Source organism: Chanodichthys erythropterus, chromosome 12 (genome assembly GCF_024489055.1).
Source record: "Chanodichthys erythropterus isolate Z2021 chromosome 12, ASM2448905v1, whole genome shotgun sequence".
Lineage (NCBI taxonomy): Eukaryota > Metazoa > Chordata > Actinopteri > Cypriniformes > Xenocyprididae > Chanodichthys > Chanodichthys erythropterus.
In genome coordinates, this window is record NC_090232.1 from 29122084 (window position 1) to 29128083 (window position 6000).

Here is a 6000-nt window from a genome sequence, read left to right on the forward strand (position 1 = left end):
ATGTATGTGTATCGATATTTGTTTACATAAAAGTAAATATGTTCATCATATTAAAGCGATTGTATCTCTTCACAAGACTTGGATCAAACTGCTCGATTCATGCTGATTACATATGTAATGACCTTTTTGGAGCTTCTAAATTTTGGTTACTTGGACTTTCAGTGGAGGGACAGAAACCTGCCAGATTTCATTTAAAATATCTTCATTTGTATTTCAAAAATGAACAAAGATCTAGCGAAGGTAAATGATGACAGCATTTTCATTTTTGAGTAATTTTTCCCTCCAAGCTCACTCATGCTCTGAATGCCAACTATACTCCATGTGTGCATATGTAACAAATTACACAACTGTTCTTGGAACAGTGGAACTGGAGAGAAAGAGAAAATAAGAAGAGGTAGAGTGAGAGATGGGGGAGGGTTGGAGCTCCCAGGTTAAAAGTGCTGTTGTCCTGAATGCATTCTGACAAGGAGTCAGTAGATACAAACAAACTCTGAAGGGAGAAATACAACAGCTGTTTTGCTATACAGCATCCAGAGTAAGTGGAAAAGAAGGAGAGAGAGATTGAGTTTATGCGTGAGTGGATGTTTGTCTGGAGGCTTAGCACTTCTGGAAAGAAACGACTGTGAGTAGGGATTCAGGTCAGTGTTAGAACATGCTCAGGGGGAAGCACCCTCCCTGGCCCTGAAAGGATAACGCAACATGTCTGCTGAAAGAGATGAAGACAAGGAGAGAGAGACAAGATAGGAGATCCTCAGGTCACACTGACATTATTAAAAGTTTTCACTTTTGATCAGTATTGATTAACCTTGATTCACCTTGATTTTTGGGTTAGTTCACCCAAAAATGAAAATAATGTAATTTATTACTCACCCTCATGCCGTTCCACACCCGTAAGACTGTCGTTAATCTTCGGAACACAAATTAAGATATTTTAGTTGAAATCCAATGGCTCAGTGAGGCCTCTATAGCCAGCAATGACATTTCCTCTCTCAAGATCCATTAATGTACTAAAAACATATTTAAATCAGTTCATGTGAGTACAGTGGTTCAATATTAATATTATAAAGCAATGAGAATATTTTTGGTGCGCCAAAAAACAAAATAACGACTTATTTAGTGTTGGCCGATTTCAAAACCCTGCTTAAGGAAGCTTCAGAGCATAATGAATCAGCGTATCGAATCATGATTCGGATCGTGTGTCAAACTACCAAACTGCTGAAATCACGAACCGTTGAACTGTTGATTCCGAACAGCTGATTCGATACACTGATTCATTTATGCTCGAAGCTTCCTGAAGCAGTGTTTTGAAATTAGCCATCACTAAATAAGTCGGTTTTTTTTTTTTTTTTTTGGCGCACCAAAAATATTCTCATTGCTTTATAATATTAATATTGAGCCACTGTACTCACATGAACTGATTTAAATATATTTTTAGTACATTAATGGATCTTGAGAGAGGAAGTGTCAGTGCTCCCTATGGAGGCCTCATGGAGCCAACCGATTTCTACAAAAATATCTTAATTTGTGTTCTGAAGATTAACAAAGGTCTTACGGCATGAGGGTGAGAAATAATTGACATTATTTTCATTTTTGGGTGAACTAACACTTTAACCAGCGAGGACAAATCTTCAGTGCTGGTGTTGAAAAGCAAGATGTCATTTTGTCACTCCTCAGCATGTCCTGTGTTGTCCATCTGACCCATGTCCAGCATTTTCATTTTTTTTTTTTACGGAATATTCATACATTATAAAATTTCAGTAACAGGTCAATGCTTAAATTATAAACAAAATTACTGGTGCTCAGTTTCCATAATGTGAGACATCCAGACACCTTTTTTCTCAGACAAAATCCCTTCTTATAAGGCTTGAGAGCACTTCCAGTAGAAAATGTCTGTTTACATAGTACTAGTCAAACATCAAGGATTCTCCACAACCTGCTGTCACTGCACCAAAGCTGAGCCCCAGGTTTGTGTTCCTGTCTCCTGAGGCATTTTCATGGCACACATTCACCTTGTATGACAGTAGGCTACATAAATGCCTGTTTGCTCCCATCAGGAAAAACCTAGAGAATTGTGTCGAGAATTTATAGAGTGAAACAGAGATTCTTCATTTCATCATAGAGTAAATGACAAAAAAATATATAAATAAATAAATAAATAAATCGTGTTTACGATCTATTAGTAAATAGTTTGCTGTCAAAATTATGTAGGGCTTTTGCTGAATTGGTTGGTCAGTCTACATTACAAAATATACAATATGGGGCCCAGAAGTCTGAGACCACTAGCGGAAATGCTTCCATTTTTTTTCTATTAGATTTTCATGACAAATTATACGATTCACATAACATTTTCAGTGAAAAGTTCAATCGAACAATTCACATGAATTTCATAATGTTTTAGGATTATTGTGTCCTCCTTCTGCTGAAATGACAGCAGAACTTAAGCTGGTTAGCTGGCAACTCCACAAGTAAAACCTGATGATCCATGTTATCCAGCAAGATTTGAAAATGTTCCAAAACCAAATGTTGTATAATTTGATGGAAGCAGGAACATCTGACAATTTCTTTCTTTCTTTTTTCTTCTTTTCTTTTCTTTTCTTTTCTTTTCTTTTCTTTTCTTTTCTTTTCTTTTCTTTTCTTTACACACACACACAAAGGTTTGTTTTGCTATCTTAGTGAGGACATTCCATAGGCGTAATGATTTTTATACTGTACAAATTGTACATTCTATCCCCCTATACTACCCCACCCCTAAACCTACCCATCACAGAAAACATTCTGCATTTTTACATTTTTAATAAAACATTGTTTAGTATGTTTTTAAAGCAATTTTAAATATGAGGACTCATGAAATATCCACATATTGCATGTTTACATCATAATACCAGTGTAATGCCCATGTCATTATACTAGTTTGTGTCCTCATAAATCACAAAAACAAGCACACACACACACAATTTTGTTATTAGTTACACCTTGCTAGTAGTGGGTTGGACCCAATCTTGCCTTCAGAACTGCCTTAAAGGTGCCCTAGAATCAAAAATTGAATTTACCTTGGCATAGTTGAATAACAAGAGTTCAGTACATGGAAATGACATACAGTGAGTCTCAAACTCCATTGTTTCCTCCTTCTTATGTAAATCTCATTTGTTTAAAAGACCTCCGAAGAACAGATCATTAATATGTACGATCCCAATCTTTGCATATGCTAGCTCATGTTCAAGGCATTACACAAGGGCAGCCAGTATTAACATCTGGATGTGCACAGCTGAATCATCAGACTAGGTAAGCAAGCAGAACAATAGCAAAAAATGGCAGATGGAGCGATAATAACTGACATGATCCATGATATCATGATATTTTAATGATATTTGTGAATTGTCTTTCTAAATGTTTCATTAGCATGTTGCTAATGTACTGTTAAATGTGGTTAAAATTACCATCGTTTCTTACTGTATTCACGGAGACAAGAGCCGTCACTATTTTCATTATTAAACACTTGCAGTCTGTTTCATAAACACAAATTCATTCTTTATAAATCTCTCCAACAGTGTGTAATGTTAGCTTTTGGTCCATATTGACATGATAGCATCCCACAGTTGCTGCACATTTCTCAGCTGCACATCCATAATGGGAATCTCCTGTTCCACCACATCCCAAATATGCTCTATTGGATTGAGATCTGGTGACTGTGGAGGCCATTTGAGTATACTGAACTCACTGTCATGTTCAAGAAACCAGTTTGAGATGATTTGAGCTTTGTGACACAGCACATTATCCTGCTGGAAGTAACCATTAGAAGATGTGTACACTGTGGTTATAAAGGGATGGACATGGCCAGCATTTGTATGCTGTGGTGTTTAAACTAAGCTCAATTGGTACAAAGGGGCTGAAGTGTGCCAAGAAAATATCCCCCACTACACCACCACCACCAGCCTGAATCACTGATACAAGGCAAGATGGATCCATGCTTTCATCTTGTTTACGTCAAATTCTGACCCTACAATCTGAATGTCACTGCAGAAATCAAGGCATTGCTTTTTCAATCTTCTATTGTCCAATTTTGGTGAGCCCGTGTGAATTGTAGTCTCAGTTTCCTGTTCTTAGCTGACAGGAGTGGCACCCGGTGTGATCTTCTGCTGCTGTAGCCCATCTGCTTCAAGGTTCGACGTGTTGTGCTTTCAGAGATGCTCTTCCTGACATCTTGATTGTAATGAGTGGTTATTTAAGTTACTGTTGCCTTTCTACCAGCTCAAACCAGTATGGCCATTCTCCTCTAACATCAACAAGACATTTTCGCCCACAGAACTGCCGCTCACTGGATATTTTCTATTTTTCAGATCATTCTCTGTAAACCCTAGAGATGGTTGTGCGTGAAAATCTCCCTAGATCAGCAGTTTCTGAAATACTCAGACCAGTCCGTCTGGCACTATCAACCATGACAGATTCAAAGACACTAATTCACCTTGCTTCCCCATTATGATGCTCAGCTTGAACTTCAGCAGATTGTCTTTTGCTGGTGCTATGCAAATTTCTGCTGGAACTATAGCACCGTCATTGCGTCAAATAATATAGATTCTAATATTAAGTCTGGCCCATTGTTCGCCATAGCCCAGTGGTGATAAAAAAGAGAAAATGTTGATCTAAACATAATTCTCTAAATAGATGTCTTGACTGCTGTGCCTTGTCTGCTTTTTCAGTTTCTTGCGCCATGTTTATAAAGTTATATGTTTAAAGGGTTAGTTAACCCAAAAATGAAAATAATGTAATTAATTACTCAACCTCATGTCGTTCCACCGTAAGACCTTCGTTAATCTTCGGAACACAGATTAAGATATTTTTGACTAAATCCGGTGGCTCAGCGAGGCCTGCATTCACAGCAATGACATTTCCTCTCTCAAGATCCATAAAGGTGCTAAAAACATATTTAAATCATTTCATGTGAGTACAGTGGTTCTACCTCAATGAGAATATTTTTTGTGCGCCAAAAAAAACCCCAAATACTTTTTTACAATATCTAGTGATGGCCGATTTCAAAACACTGCTTCATCAAGCTTCAGAGTGTTACGAATCAAATCCGTGGATTGGAGAGCCAAAGTCACATGATTTCAGCAGTTTGCCGGTTTGATACACGATCCGAATCACCGATTCGACTCAAAAGATTCATAACGCTCTGAAGCAGGGTTTTGAAATCACCCATCACTAGTTGTTGTTAAAAAGTTTTTTTTGTTTGTTTTTTTTGGCACACAAAAAATATTTTCGTCACTTTATAATATTAAGATAGAACAACTGAACTGATTTAAATATGTTTTTAGTACCTTTATGGATCTTGGGAGAGGAAGTACCATTGCTGTGAATGCAGGCCTCACTGAGCCATTGGATTTAATCAAAAATATCTTAATTTGTGTTCCGAAGATGAATTAAGGTCTTACGGGTGTATTTTCATTTTTGGGTGAACTAACCCTTTAAACACGTCTTAACACCCTGCTCTTTTCCCACTGTTTTTTCCCTTTTGTTTTTTTTTTAAAAAGTAGCAGTAGCATTAGCTCACTGCAGTTTTAAATCACTCATTATCATTATGGGACTGTATAAATATAGACATCCATACAATTAAAAATATCTGGTCAATTAAATTCAACTATAATTTATTTATTTTTTCTATCTGCATATTGGCCAGCTCTCTAGTTATTAGGTCTGCACTGGCTAGTAAAAAAAAAAACCTCTTTTTATTCAAGGTATATCTTGATTGGACAGGACTATTTAAATGTCTTAAATGATTATTCAAACCAAACTTTCAAATTCTTCTCCTGCTATGTCTTTCTGATCTTCACTAGCTGCGTTTCTTTTTTCTGTAATCCTCCCCCTCCTTTTTCTTTTCTGGCAGTGGTTAATCCCTGTAGTAAATCGGTGTCTACAGTGATTGTCGTAGACAGCGGAACTATCGTAAGAACAGCTGATCCGTTCCTACTGTACTTCAGCACGGAGCGTAAATACTGAGACACT